Genomic DNA, 16,985 nt, shown 5'->3' with positions numbered 1-16,985 from the left:
TATAAGACCCCCTTTCTGTTAAAACCTGAATAAAACCTAAACAATTTGTGATTATAATCAGCAATTATTGAATTACAGGCATCAAACTTTTAGTCCTTTTCTTTTTGTTAGTAATGATTTTTTTGTACCTAACGCTGTCAAATAACTTTTAGCAATAAAGATGACTTAACTTTAAGTTGGCCTCAGTGCATTTGTATTTGTCTCAAAAGGTTTGGAAGCACGAGTATAGAAAGAAAGTTACATTGTTTTTCCTTAAGGAAAAAAAATTAAAGAATATAAAGTCCCACGTTATCTGTGTATGCTTTGGTATTCACTCATTACTTTGTGGAGACAGTTCCAATGGGAAAAAAAAAATGATTTCAAAGGAAAAATCTATTTATTGCCTTGTAAAAATGATTAAAAGCAACTTAAGTTTCTGTTTTTGTATAGTCTAAATTGCTAAAAATCATTGAGAACAGATCTAGCTACATAAACATTAATGCTGGAACATGGGTTTGTGACTATGTCATTTCCACAAAGATATCACAATATCATTTAATTGGCATTGGTTCACTATTAAGTGACACCTCCCCTTAGCATTGATCAAAAGTATTTCATTAATATGTACATGCACTTAATTATTTGTGGTTTAAGTATTTCACATCTGTCTTTAAATATAAATTACCTAGAGTGCTTTGTTTTCAAGTTTAATATACATTGTCTGTGGAACAGTGATTTTGTATTCAGCTAAAAACTTGAATAATTAATTCTTGGACCTTTCCTTTTGTAATGGGCATTTTTTACATTGAATAATACAACACTATCTTCATTTGGATACATGTTAATTAACAAACATGGCATTGTTTTAGGATATATTTTAAAGAAGTAAATTAAATGTATTTTTTTCTAAATTACTGAAATTGCTTTCATGAATCATTCAAAACAAAATATTCCCATCTGGAGGGGAGGAGTGACTTTGTCCTATTTTTCTGTGTGTTTTTCACTTTAATTCTGGTGCCAATATACCATCCTTCTCTTTGTTTTAAGGTTTTCCAAGTTTTTAAAAACGAGTCCATATAAATGATCTTTTTCTGACTTTAATAACATATACCAGGATAAGTAAATCCTCCACCGTTATCCAATATTGACATTACAGGGAGAGTTCATTCTCTTAATTTCATACCTTTTGTAAGGGACTCTCCTTTAAACCCAAAGCACATGTTGGTACATATGTCTAAAGCTCTATTTCAAATCTCTCAGAATGTCCTTATTTGGGGATTTTGCCAATAGCTACAGAGGCAAAATGAATACCCCAAAGGTCCCCATGAGAGCTCTAGTATTACTACCGAGCAACCTAATTTTATCTGAGAGTGCAGAGACAATGATCAGCACACGATGTACTTAGTGATCAAATATTTGACATTTATTTCATCCCCTTAGAACCTCAAATGAGTAAATACCTACCTGAAGCTACTTTGGCTGGTATGCTAAAGGGAAGAAAAATCTTGCAGTTATTTATATATTTATGCAAAATGTGCCACTATATACATATTATTTATATACATTATAATTATATGTATATTGTCTAATACATATCTAAAGATATCTATCTATATTTTTTACAATAGTTTTAGGTTCATAATAAAAGTGAGAGCAGAAGTTAAGAGACTTCCTGTATGCTTTCCGTTCCCAGACACCCACAGTGATGAGCTTACGTTGATACATTATTATCATCCATAGTCCATAGTTTACACTAGGGTTCACCTTTGGTTACCGTTTTTCTTTATCAGTGAGGCATTTTCTTTCATGTCACTTGTGCCTTAGCCGTTTTTTATTTTTTACAAAAGAGAACATTTAATGTGCACCATTTCGTGACAATGAAAATTTAACTCAGACTATCAGGACAAGTGACTCTAAAGCAAATGTAAAGATTCATATTTTTTTCTATCCAAACTGGCAAGACAGATTTTTTTTTTATTAAACACAAATTTCAGAAAATCACAGTTAGAGCTTCTAAAATCTAGTTGGTAGACCAATGCACATACTTTCTTTTGTTCTGTAGTAACTAAACAGCTGCTTTGCAAAAATGGCTATTGTCAAGAAAGTAATTTCTCTTAATATAACTTGATTTGACAATTGCAGTACCATGAACCATGCACTTATGTAGCATTACGATTTAACATTTCAATTTATAACTATCAAAATGTGCATTACTCTTTGTTGCAATCAAAAATCCTTCATACCCCAATTTTTATCTAATCCTTCAGCAATGAAACTCTACATGTCTGATAAGGATTTTTCTTTGCCACAGAGACTGCTCTTTTAACTACAGGGGTTCCATTTCTTATCCTCAGGATTGAAACTGATTTTTTGGCCATATGTCTGATTAAATGTATAGACTATTGCACTCTCACTCTGATCCTACCTATGAATCTAAATGTCGGTGATTACAATGGGTGCTTCCTGTCTTCTCCTTCAGCTACTAGTCAGTCACTAAGCTTGTGAACCTGATCAGGTGCTTGATGACATGATGTCTTGAAGACATTAAAATGAAGATGTCTTGAATTTACAGACACAAAACACTAAATGTATCATCATGCAAATGATGCGACGGCCTTTAGAAGCGAATATATATGGGCCATTTCTACACAGAACAAAATTATTTGCAGATTATAAGAAGCAATTTTAACTATAATTCAGAAACATTTACTGTATAAATTCTAGAAATTGAGGCTGCTGATATCTCATAGAAATGATTCTTAAGCAGAGTGTGTACCTGATATCTGTTAAAAATAAATAAGAACCTGGGAGTTCCCATTGTGGCGCAGTGGAAAAGAATCTGACTAGTATCCATGAGGATGCAAGTTTGATCCCTGGCCTCACTCAGTGGGTTAAGGATCTGGTGTGCTGTGATCTGTGGTGTAGGTCACAGACACGGCTCAGATCTCAGGTTGCTGTGGCTGTGGTGTAGGCTGGCAGCTACAGCTCCAATTCGACCCCTAGCCTGGGAACTTCCATATGCTACAGGTGAGGCCCTATAAAGCAAAAACAAACAAATAAATAAAAATAAATAAGACCTTAGCAGGAAATTGCTTACTTAACATTGCTAGCAATAGAACAATATATTCATCTACAAAATTATAAAAGCATTAATATAAAAATAAAAGACCTATCCAGTAGACATTGTGACTTGTAGGCACAGTTCATGTTTGGTCATATGTGAGGTACAGATAAGGAAGTAAGCAAATTATATATCTGTGAATTTACATTAATGTAATTTGATGAAAAAAATCACTGTACATTTATTTCACTAATAAATTTTAAATGTTTTAGTTTTAACTTTAGAGCTGATGTTAGTTACAACTTTGGTTCAAGATTCAGGAAGATAGGGATAAAGAGACCTTTTAATCTGACATTTGATATGGGAATACCTATTCTCAAACTTATCAAATTCATGACTGAGTAGCCTATTAAGTTTTCTAATACTGAAATTCCTTCATAGCAGAAAACTCTAATGGAAAATAACAGTTACAGCAATAATTAAAGAACTTACTATATGAAAGTTGGTCTCCCTGAATATAACATTAACACATATCACCGTCTCACAATATCCGTGAAGCATAAACAGCCAACCATTTGTTGTGTGATGACCACAGAAGAAAACCTGCCCTTTGAGTGAGTAGTTCCCAGCCTTGTGTCCCAAGACTAGGGACGTTATAAGTCACCAATTAAAAGTGTTTCTCACTACCAACTGTGCACATCTTAAGCAAAGATACACTTAAACATTAGGGAGTCAAAGCAAGGAAGCTTTTTAGACACACTAGTTGCTGACCTCTTACAGCTCATTATTGTCAGAAGGATATCTAGGTGACAGGACGCTGGTGCCCTTAAGGGATGCAAGAGAAGGTCAGCATCATCCTGTGACATTGCATCTCTCCCAATGTAGACAGTATGTGATTGTACAGTAAGCAGGATCACGTGGCCTAAACAAGTAACTAGACCAGAGCTGAGCTTTCTAGATTTCTACAGAACCTCATGGTGTTACTCGGAGGTCATGTAGGGCCATAGAGGTTTGGGCCAACCTTCTATAGTACAGTGTTTTATATCAGTGAACAGCAAACAGATGACAATGCAAATTATTCTATACATATTTTACTATGTAGAAAGCCATCAAAAAGGGCTTGCCAGGTTAATCCATTGTTGCCCAGATATCTTAAATGTGTTTACCCTGCCAATTCTGTAAAATATCCAAATCACTAGTTAGAAGGAGTGTAGCTCTGCCCTGGAGTCTTGTCCACACTTTCCCTCTCCTCCCTCCTTTTTTTTGCATTCTAATTTTAAGTGTCTGAAATTTAAAATTAAGGCAAGGCAGCCCATTAGATTTTTATTCATGTGAATCAAGATTCTTTCATCACTACTTATCCCAAACATATAAAGGAACAAATTAAGTATTAAGGCTTACTAAATCCAGACTCACCTGTGTGCATTAAAACAGCTTCATTATTGTTTATTTGTAGAGCATAAAATGATGGTATTCTCTATGCTAATGATTATTGCGAACATCAGGTGAAACAGTGAGCAAACGTGTAGGCACATATTATGAGCTGAACAAATATTAATTGTTAGCTACTGATTGCCTCATTAATCTTTTTAACACCACAGTCATGTAATTATGAGTCTATTAGCCAGCTTTGTGGACCTAATATGTAATACCCAAACAATTTTTTTTTCATAAGTTTTCTTCTTATGTAAAGATTGAACTTTTGACTGTGGCCTCCTGGGAACCAACTTTTATCAACATACTGAGTTCACCAACCAAGTAGAAAATAAAACTTCTCATTATGGAAATCTTCACCTAATAGAAATTTATAAAAATTCAAAGTAGTAAATTTTCTTTCCCAGTGTTGAGAAACATATTTCATGTAAGATTTTATACTGGATATATCTGATTTAGTATTTAAACTATGAGATAAATTTTGGCCTGTAAAAAAATAGTTCATCTAGTGTATTTAATTTTGTATTAGGGAAATTTGGGCCTTCTTTTCTATGTGGTGATATATTTAGGTGTAGGGGAAAATGCCATAATATAGTATAGAGGATAACAACATTATAAAATGAAGAAAAAGGGTCAAGAAATGGAACTAACATTAGATACAGTGCAGTGAATTTTTGAAGAAAATAAGCAGTACAATATTGTTCTTCCAGAAATTTCTAAAGTAAACCTGTCAATAATGGTTTTGTTGCATGGTAGCAATATATATATATATATACATACTTAGATTTACCATATAGGTCCACATTGTAGCCCCTCAAAAGGAAGACATCACAAAGATGATCACTGAAATTTCAGTTATGACAATTCTAAGGTGGAAGAGCAAACAAATAATAGATGAAGAGTTTGTAAATAAAATTTCTGTATATGGAGGATAGCTAATCTTGTATTAAGCATCAAAGATGTAGAAATATCAACAGGCTTGGCTTATTTTTACCTTTAGTCCCATTACTAAATTGTTACCTAACTATACTCCTAGGTGAATACTGCAGAAAGACTCAGGTTCACATATGAGTAAACTGCAGCGTATGCAAAGTTTGTGTGTGTATCTGAAATCTCTTGAATGGCATGTATCAAATTGCTACTAACAGTTTGCACCGAGATTACAGAAGACATCAAATTTCTACTTAATGTACTTCTGTTAGGTTTGAATATTTTTATACTGACCATAGATTACTCTTGTAATCAGAAAAAATAGTAATAACCATCTGACTTAAGGCAAATGCTTAAACACTCCAAAGTCAATTTCACTTAAAAAAACAGGAAAGATTCCAATAGCCTTCCTTATTAAGATACTTAATCAGTTTTGGGAGTCCACAGACAGATCTCCATTAATATGTAAACAGGCTTGGAGTTCCCATTATGGCTCAGCGGAAACAAATCTGACTAGTACCCATGAAGATGAAGGTTCGATTCCTGTCCTTGCTCGGGGGTTAAGGATGCAGCATTGCCATGAGCTGTGGTGTAGGCTGCAGTCGTGGCTTGGATCCCCTGTTGCTGTGGCTGTGGTGTAGGCCCACAGCTGTAGCTCTGATTGGACTCCTAGCCTGGGAATCTCCATATGCCATGAGTGTGGCCCTAAAAAAAAAAAAAAAAAAAGACTAATATATAAACATGCTTTAGTATGTTTAAAAAACCCACAAGTCAACAAATACTGGTTCTTCTAACCAATGTCTAAACTAGATAAAGATATCACAAAGGAGATAATTACAGTCCAATATCATTGATAAACATAGATGAAAAAAATCCTCAACCAAATACTAGCAAACTGAATCCAACAATACATTAAAAGGATTATATGCCACGATCAAGTGGGATTTATCCCAAGGATGCAAGGATTTTTCAGTATCCTCAAACCAATCAGTGTGATATGCCACATTAACAAATTGAAGAATACAGAGTTCCCATTATGGCACAGCAGTTAACGAGCCCAACTAGCATCCATGAGGACACGGGTTCAATCCCTGGCCTCACTCAGTGTTGCCATGAGCCATGGTATAGGTCACAGACATGGCTCAGATCCTGCGTTTATGTGGCTGTGCTGTATATGCAGGCGGGCGGCTACAGCTACAATTGGACCCCTAGCCTGGGAACCTCCATATGCCGAGGATGCAGCCCTAAAAAGACAAAAAAAGAAAAAAACAAATTGAAGAATACAAAACATGTGATGATCTCAATAGATGGAGAAAAAGCTTTTGATAAAATTCAACATCTACTTATGACAAAAACTCTCCAGAAAGTGGACATAGAGGGAACATACCTCAACACAATAAAAGCCATGGATAAGAAACCCCCAGCTAACATTATACTTAGTGGTGAAAAGCTGAAAGCATTTCCTCTAAGGTCATGAACAAGAGAAGAACGGCCATTTTCACCACTTTTATTCAGCATAGTTTTGGAAGTGCTGGCCACAGCAGTCGGAGAAGAAAAAGAAATAAAAGGAATGCAAATTAGAACCAAAGAAGTAAGTGTGTTTGCAGATGACATGATATTATAAAGAGAAAATCCTGAGGATGCTACCAGAAAACTGTTAGAGCTCATCAATGAATTTGTTAAAGTTGCCAAATTAACATGAAAAAAATCTGTTGCATTTCTATACGTGAACAGTGAAACCTCAGAAAGAGAAATTAAGGAAACACTACCACTTACCACTGCATCAAAAAGAACAAAATACCTCTGCATAAACCTACCTCAGGAGGCAAAAGACCTGTACTCTGAAAGCTATCAGAGGCTGATAAAAGATGACACAAATGGATGGAAAGATATACTGGATTGGAATAATTGATGTTGTCAAAATGACAGTACTACCTAAGGGAATTTACAGATTCAAGGCATTTTATCATAGAACTAGAACAAAAAAAAATTTTAATTTGTGTAGAAACACAAAAGACCCCAAATAGCTAAAGCAATCTTTAAAAAGAAAAAGAGCTGGAGGAATCTGACTCCCTGCCTTCAGATTATACTACAAAACTAGTTATCAAAACAGTATTGTACTGGCACAAAAACAGAAATAAAGATCTGTGGAAGAGGATAGAAAGCCCAGAAATAAACCCCTGCACATATGGTCAATTAATGTACTACAAAGAAGGTAAAAATGTACAATAAAGATAGTTTCTTCAATAAGTGGTGCTGGGAAAACTGGACAGCTATGTGTAAGAGAATGAAATTAGAACATTTTCTAATACCATATGCAAAAATAAGCTCAAAATGGATTAAAGGCCCAAATGTAAGATTGGATGCTATAGAACATTCAGAGGAAAACTTAGGCAGAACGCTCTTTGGCATAAATCCCAGCAATATCTTTTTGAATCCATCTCCAAGAGTAATAGAAATTTTTTAAAAAATTTAAGTGAGATCTAATTAAACTTAAAACCTTTTGCAAAACAAAGGAAACCGTAAGCAAAGTGAAGAGACAAAGACTTTCTGCTGTGGCACAGCAGGTTAAGGATCTGGTATTACCACAGTTTCAGTGTAGGTCACAGCTGTGGCTTGGATTCAGTTCCTGACTGGAGAACTTCCATATGCTGTGGGTGTGGCGATAAAAAAAGATGAAAATACAGCTTACAGAATGGGAGAAAATATTTGTTAATGATGTGATCAACAAGGGCTTAATTTCCAAAATATACATGAACAGCTCAAACAACTTAATATCAAAAAAGCAAAACAACCCAATCAAAAAATGGGCATTTCTCCAAAGAAGACATACAGATGGCTGAGAGACACAGGAAAAGATGCTCAACATCACTAATTATTAGACAAATGCAAATCAGACCTAATGAGGAGTTCCCATTGTAGCTCAGTGGGTTATAAAGCCGACTAGTATTCATGAAGAAGAAGGTTCAATCCCTGGCCTCACTTGGTGGGTTAAGGATCCAACATTTCCGTGAGCTGTGGTATAGGTCACAGACGTGGCTCGGATCCCATGTTGCTGTGGATGTGGCATAGGCTGGCAGCTGCAGCTCTGATTTTACCTGGTATACTTCCATATGCCACAGGCGCAGCCCTAAAAAGCAAAACTAACAAAAAACTACAATGAGGTATCATCTCACATCAGTCAGAAGGGCCATCATTGAAAAGTCTACAGTGGAGGAAAGATAGTCTCTTCAGTAAATGGTGCTGGGAAAACTGGACAACTGCATGTAAGAGAATGAAATTAGAACATTTTTTAAGACCATACACAAAAATAAACTCAAAATGGATTAAAGACCTAAATGTAAGGACAGACACTATAAAACTCCTAAAACATAAGCATAACACCCTTTGACATAAATCACAGCAACATCTTGTTTGACCCACCTCCTAGAATGAAGACAATAAAGACACAAATAAACCAATGAGACCTAATTAAACTCAAAAGCTTCTGCACAGCAAAGGAAACCATTTAAAAAAAAAAAAGACAACCCACAGAATGGGAGAAAATTTTTGCAAAAGACTCAACCGACAAAGGTGTAATCTCAAAATATACAAGCAACCCATACAACTCAACAACAAAAAAACCAGCCCGATCAAAAAATGGGCAGAAGACCTAAATAGACATTTCTCCAAAGAAGACATACAGATAGCCAGCAGGCACATGAAAAAATTCTCAACATCACTAATTATTAGAGAAATGCAAATCAAAACTACAATAAGGTACCACATCACTCCCATTAGAGTGACCACATTAACAAGTCAACAAATAACAGAGGCTGGAGAGGATGTAGAAAAGAGGGAACCCACCTACGCTGTTGCTAGGAATGTAAATTGGGACAACCACTATGGGAAACAGAATGGAAATAACTCAGAAAACTAAATATGGAACTACCATATGACCCAGCAACTCCACTCCTGACATACATGCAGAAAAAATTTCCCTGAAAATGATACATGCAGAGTTTCTACATCAGGAGGAAAGGCCCTTGCGAAAGTAGAAGCATGTTGGTCAGAGAGAACGGGTGAGAGAGAAAGCAGAGCCACACACGGGGTGTGGATACCCCGCAAGCACGTGGGGAAACCCTAGGAAGAGGCGGGAGGAGATGGATCGCCCTCCAAACCCAGCGTCTGCACATCTTGGTTGCTGCTGTCTAGGAAAGAGCAGGGGGGGGTGTGTGTGGGGGGGGTGTGGGTTCTCGTAGGCCCGATCCCATTTGAGTCATCGGATGTCCTGTGCCCTTTGTCGTCCTTGGGGCCTGTCCTAGGGGATCGCGTCCCTTTGTCTTTTCTGGGGTGCTCGTGCCCCGCTGCCCGCGCAGCCGGGGGAGCCAGAGGTGACCTCCGGCCTACAGGTCCTGGGGGTCGGTGCAGCGCCACGTTCAGGAGCCCGGGTTTGGAATCCAGAGGTTCCTGGAGAGCCCACTGCCCATGGAGCATTTAGGGGCACGGGGAACGCTTACCCAGGGCCGGGAGGATCATGGTGGGTGTGGTTCCGAGGCAGGATCCGTGGATTCCCGCACGCCGACCGCTTGTCCCGCAGGCCCTTCACCCTGCTCTGGGCTTCTGAAGTGCACTGCTGGCCCGGGGATCAACTGGCGTCCAAGGCAGAGACCCAGGCCCTCGGCACCACTGCCAGGGAGCTCACAAAAGGGCAAAAGCAGGTAGGACATCAAGCCGGGCAAACGGGGATGGGCTCGGCACGCCCCCTCCCCCACGTGCAGGTGGCCCCTGCATGCCACTCTGCAACAGGAAGGCTGGTTAAATCTCACGGAGAACGCAGGAGACCTGTGTACCGTCTTCCCTCGGTTGCACCTCGAAAGGCCTGCACCTCGTCAAGCCACTGAGGTTCTGCTGGTCCCTCCGGCTGCCGAGGCGTGGCAACAACCACTCTCGTGATAGCCACGGCCTGGCCCGGACACATGGATGGAACAGCAGCAGGCGCCAGAGAACCCAGATGGCCAAAGCCACCTCGCGAGAGAAGAGCAGAGCTGGAGGGACCACGCCCTCCGACTTCCTCTCGCTTCGGACCGCGCCACAGGGCTGTGGCCAGCAAAACAGCATGGTGCTGGCACCCAGACAGACCCTTAGGTCGGTGGAACAGGCTGGAGGGGGCTGAGGAACACCCACACCCAGCGGGGCCGACTCATCCGTGACGGCAAAGGAGGCGGAGCAAGCCTAGACGGCGGCGGGGAAAGGCCAGCCTCCTCCGCAAGCAGCGCCGGGACACCCGGACAGCTCCATGCCAAAGATTGCGACCGGTCCCCTTTCTCACAGCCTCGACGGGATGAGCTGCAATTGGACTACAGGCGGAAGCGTCAGCCCCGAAGCCATAAGCCTCCTAGAAGGCCACCCTGGGATCGGCAGTGGGTTTTCCCGGTGGGGCAACAAAAGCACGAGCAGTGAGTGAACCCAGCGTCCTGCCCGAGGCTGCACCGTACAGCGTAGGAAATGCAGTCCGTAATGGTAATAGGGTAGTACCTCTGCGTGGTGGTAGACGGTGGCCAGGCTTATCGTCTTGGTGATGGATCAACACATCGAATCACCATGCTCGCCGCCTGAAACCACTATCATTCTGCATGCCCACTGTAATTTGGTAAAAAGAGGGAATAGCAGCTCTCTTTCTGGGGGGCGGTGTGTCTGTGTCTGTGTCTGTGTGTGTCTGTGTCGTGTGTGTGTGTGTGTGTGTAAAGGCAACTCGGGTCTGCAGTGTTAGTGCGTTTTGGGGCTTCTAAACTCACACCAAGCGGGCTTTCGGAGACTGTGAAACCACGTGGAGAGAGGTTTAGACGGGAGACCCCGCGCCTGTGCAGTAGCCGTGAGCAGGTGCTCGCTCTCCACATCGCGGTGATGGGTTTCCCGCAGAGTTCCCACGCATCCCTGGCACAGCTGCCCACGCAGGTGAGCAGGGGCGACGTTTCCCCCCTCAAGAGCCTATTTCGTCGCCCTTTCATGGGAATGCCTGCCCTTTGCACCCCTTCTCTGACTCTCCTTGCAGCCTGGACGCCCCGCCCCTTCAAAACTTTGCTGAAAGAAGTGCCCCCCCCCCACGTCGAGGGGTGCAGTGCAGAAGGCGCAAGGGTCCTCCATCCCTCTCTTCCCACCCAGAAACGCGCTGTTGACAGGATCTGCGTTTCTGTGGACCTTGCACCCGTGCGGATTATCCCGCACTGACAGGCTTCGGTTCATCCACCACCGGTGTCCAACGGCGCGTGTCCTAACGGGACATGTTGTATTTCCCCGACTGTGCGACGTGGTTCGCGTGGACTCCGAGCTAAACATCTCACCTCTGGCATGGCTCAACAGACATCCTTTGGGCAGCAGCTGCACAAACGTGTTCTGGGACCAGGTTGCCAGTCTTGCGCTCGAGAGAACTCCGTGTTCCTGCTCTTAGAGCCCACGTGCCACGTGAGGACCCAGGACAAAAGGGAGAAGGAGAAGCAGCCGCTGACTCGGCCGCTACAGCGTCCCTGCAGCAGGACCCGCCAGTGCCTCCCGCAAGACGCCACTCCCTGAGTCACCTCCACCCCAGCCAGAGAGCTACCCAGACCCCAGACACCCATGCACGTGCACACACGAGCACGTGTACACACACACCCACACACACCCCCACCCCCACACACACGATCGGCGTGACGTTAGAGAGGCAAGCTGCCCGTTCTGGATGCGTTCCTCCCAGGCTCTCTGCCCTCACGTGCAGGCACGTGTTTCTGCCTCTAGGATAGATGTTCTTCTGAGCCCCCCTGAGTTCCCTACTCTCAAAGGAGGCGTGGGGCAATAGAAAATGATGGGCGCGGTCGGTCGTAAACTGGCAACACCGGGCCTCCCATCCCCTGGCAGCGCTTGTTGCAGGCATCCGGGCCCAAGGTCTCTAGAATGTTTATGCTTTTGGTGCTCCTCCTCCACAGCGGAAAGAGGAACGGCTAATCAATTCTTTGCCCGATTTCGACTTGCTCTTGTGTTTACCTCTGTGTGCCGCTTTCTGAGGAGGAAGCACCTGCATGCAGTACCTCGGCGGACCACCAGGGTGCCAAGCCGCACCCCGTTCCTCTGATTACCAAAGCAAGGCCCCTTTCGCATGGGCCGTGAAATGGAACCATCCACAGTCAGCGGTCCCCCCACCGTAGGCTCCGGCCCATGGTCCAACTGTCTTGCGTCAGCGGATGGCACGCAGGCTCTCGGGTGACTGTCTTTTCACGTGTTCTGCTAACGGGGGGACACCCCTGCTCACTCCGTCCCAGGATGTGCACAGCCAAGGAGGGCCGACGGATGGATGCCAGAGAGAGGGGCGGGGGAGACAGAGTGACTTGTCGACCCGGGTCCTCTCTTGCACCCCAGGAGCAATGTGCTGGAAGTCAAACGCGGAACAACGCCGGACTGTGTTTTCGAGCGGCCCCCAGTTCTCAGAGGGCTCGGAAGCGGAAAGGCGTGCCGCGCACCTTCTCGGGCACCGTCCAAGCACAGGTGCCTGCAGAGGGGGGACACCCAGCAGAAGCCAGCAGGGGGCGGTATCGAGAGCGGCCCCTCCGTCCGCACCTTCGTCGCCCGTTTCGGCCACCCGGAAATCAAAGGCCTCGCGTGGGCCAGCTTCCGTTTTCCAGGTCCTGGGGCCCCTCTGGCTCGATCCCACTTGCTCTTTCGGCGAGGGGCCAGAGAACCGGGTGGCACGGAGCTTCGAGCTCTGCCATCACCAGCCACCATGTCTGGAAGAATGAGCTGGGAGGCTGGGTTTTTAACTGCCTTGCCCGGTGCGGGCTGCAATCCCCGCTGAAGGAAGAGGGCATGGGATCAATCGGCCCTCCACCCTCAGCCCTCAGCAGGAGCTGTCTCAGAAAGAGGGCAAAGTCCCCCGTTATCAGCCACCTCTGGACCTGTGTCGACAGGTGGCCTGTTTATGGGAGGTTCTCTTTAGCACCCCTATAGAGCCTTCCCAAACTGACCCACCACCCCTAATTGTCCGTGTATTCAATGATGGTGGGTCACCTGGTAGGGAGTTGTATCCAAGCCTTAACCCATGGCCTCCCTACTCAGTGGTACATTCTCTTATCTCCCACCCTCCACCATTGACAAGTTTTTGCTTCTTACATAAAATGCCTCCATGGCAATATCACCATATTAAGGCTATGTAGAACTATCATCAAAAAGTCTACTAGAGATTCTGATACAAAGTCAGAAAGAGAAAGACAAAAACTATGTGATATCACTTACATGTGGAATCTACAATGTGGCACAAATGATGCTATTTACAAAACAGAAACGGACTCACAGACATAGAGAACAGACTTGTAGTTGCCAAGAGGAAGAGGGAGGGAGTCGGATGGACTGGGAGTCTGGGCTTAGTAGATGCAAGCTATTACATTTAGAATGGATAAGCAATGAGGTCCTACTGTACAGCACAGGGAACTATATCCAATCACTTGGGACAGATAATGATGGAAGATAATATGAGATAATGTATATATATATATATAGTGACTGGGTCACTATGCTGTACAGCAGAAATTGACACAGAAGTGTAAATCAAGTATAATAAATTTTTTAAATAATTATATTTAAAAGTCTAAAAATAACAAACACTGGTGAGAATGTGGAAAAAAGGGAACCGTCTTATACTGTTGGTGGGAATGTAAATTGGTGCAGCCGTTATGGACAACAGTATGGAGTTCCCTCAAAAAAAAGTTGAATTACAATCTGATCTGGAAATTCCACTCCTGGCTATATATCAGGAAAAAAAAAAAACTAGCCTCAAAACATCCACGCACCTCAATGTTCATAGGAGCACAATTTACAATATCCAAGACATGGAAGCAACCCAAGTGTCCATCAACAGATTGGATTAAGAAGATATGGTATATTTATGCAGTGAAAAGCTACTTAGCCACAAAAAGAATGCAATAATGCCATTTGCAGCAACATGGGTGACCTAGAGAATATTATGCTTAATGGAATAAATCAGAGAAAGACAAATACTGTGTGACATAACTTTTATGTGGAATCTAAAAAATATACAAATGAGTGTATATGCAAAACAGAAACAGATTCACAGATATAGAAAACAAACCTGAAGGTATCAAAAGACAGAGGGAAGGTAAGAGGGACATATTAGAAGTATGGGATTGGAGTTCCCATCGTGGCTCAGCAGAAACGAATCTGACTAGTATCCATGAGGACATGGGTTCCATCCCTGGCCACACAGTGGGTTAAGGCACTGGTGTTGCCGTGAGCTGTGGTGTAGGTCGCAGACAAGGCTCAGATGTGGCATTGCTATGGCTGTGGCACAGGCCAGCAGCTAAGCTCTGATTTGACCTCTAGCCTGGGAACCTCCATATGCTGTGGGAGTGGCCCCGCAAAAAGACATAGTAAATTAATTAATTAATTAATGGGTTTTAAAAAAAGAAGTATGGGATTAACAGATTAGAAATACATAGAATAGATAAGCAACAAGGACATACAGTATAGAACAGGGAGTTATATTCAATATGATGTGATAACCAAAAATGGAGAGAGAGTAATCTGCAAAAAAAATCCTGAATCAATATGATGTACACTTGAACAGAATGTTGTAAATTAATATAATTCAAATAAAAAACACTGTGGAGATGTGAGCCACACCTTTCCCTCTCTACTAAATTAGTCATTTACATACTAATTTCTATGAATTGATAAAAATGACTATATATAGAATAAATAAGCAACAAGACTATACAGTATAGAACAGGGAGTTATACTCAATATGAAGTGATAACCTATAATGGAGAGAGTGTAATCTCTAAAAAAAACCCCTGAATCACTATGATGTACACTTGAAACGAACAGAATGTTATAAATTAAGATACTTCAAATAAAAAGCACTGTGGAGATGTGAATCACATCTTTCCCTCCTTACTAAATTAGTCATTTGCATGCTAATTTCTGTGAAGAATTCCTTCTTAATTTGTATGTAGTCTTCTATTGGGTTCTTGGGCTCGTCTCAATTTTTAGTAGCTCTTTTAGAATATAAAAGAATCCTAGGTTGTAAAATAATATTTGCATGGTTTCATTTTTTACAAATGGACCAGAGTCCATTAAGAATTTATTCTGGGAGTTCCCGTTGTGGCGCAGTGGTTAACGAATCCGACTAGGAACTATGAGGTTGCGGGTTCGGTCCCTGCCCTTGCTCAGTGGGTTAACGATCCGGCGTTGCCGTGAGCCATGGTGTAGGTTGCAGACGCCGCTCGGATCCCGCATTGCTGTGGATCTGGCGTAGGCCGGTGGCTACAGCTCCGATTCAACCCCTAGCCTGGGAACCTCCATATGCCACGGGAGCGGCCCAAGAAATAGCAAAAAGACAAAAAAAAATTATTCTGGTATACAGTGTAAGGAATAGACCCAATTTTATCTTTTTCCACATGGCCAGTTACCCCAATGCCATTTTTCAAAGTCCATTCTTCCCCCTCTCCCCCGATTTGACGTAGACTAAATTTCTACATACATCTGTGTCTATTTAGAGATGTTCTGTTCACACACCGATGACACACTGTTTTATTTACATAGATTTCATCACAGGTTTTAGTATCTGCAGGTGTGATTCCTCTTGTTGGTCTTCCTTTTCATGGTTTCCCTGTCTACTGTCTGCTGGTTTGTTTCCCTGAATGGTCCATACAATGAACCTGTCTAGCTCGAGGAAAAAACAAAAACAAACAAACAAAAAAACCTCATGATATTTTTATTGTGAGTGTATTAAATTTATAAACTTACTGAAGAAGAACTGACTATGATGTCGAATCTTCCAATTCAAGAGTGTAGCCTGTCTTTCCATCTGTTCAAGTCTATTTCTTGAGTCTTTCAGAACGATTTCTAGTTTTCTTTATTTACATATTGGCTACTTTTTGTGAAATGTTCTGCCTAGGTATTGTATTTGTGCCAGTGTTAGTGGAATCTTCCTTTTTTTTTTATTTCTAGCAGGTTATTTTTCTGTACATGAAAACTTTTGATTTCTGTGTGCTAATTTTATTACCTGTTACCTACTAACATCTTCCCTTGTTTATAGTGTTTTTTTCATCAATTCTTCCTTTCTAATATTATATGTGTATTTCCTCTCTTTTGTCTAATTACATCAGCTCATACCTCCATCAAGATGTTAAGTAGGCTCTGGAATCAGACCATTTGGCAGAATCAAATTCTGGCTCCACATACCTGTCGTGTGACCTGCAGTAATTCACTTAACCAAAGTTTCTTCAGTTTCTTCATCTGTAAAATGAAGGCTCAAAATTTCCACCTGGGTTCCATGCCTTTCAAGCTTTAGCACCTCAGCCTAGCCCTTTATACCTCTTGTGACTTGGCATCTGTAATTGTGAAATGCCCTGCATATTTCATACAAGGTCAACGAGGTTCAAACATGAAATACAGGAAACTACTCTAAAATGTAATATTTTCAGTGACAAATTTTAGGTAAACATTTCATTTGGTGGGGGGGAGGGTAGGAGGGAAAGCTGTTGCTTCAGGAAAGACAGACAGTAACATTTTTCACATTTTCTTCTTGGTTTTAATGGTTACTGCATCATTT

This window comes from Phacochoerus africanus, chromosome X, assembly GCF_016906955.1.
Source record: "Phacochoerus africanus isolate WHEZ1 chromosome X, ROS_Pafr_v1, whole genome shotgun sequence".
Lineage (NCBI taxonomy): Eukaryota > Metazoa > Chordata > Mammalia > Artiodactyla > Suidae > Phacochoerus > Phacochoerus africanus.
Note: the sequence above shows the minus strand (reverse complement) of the source record.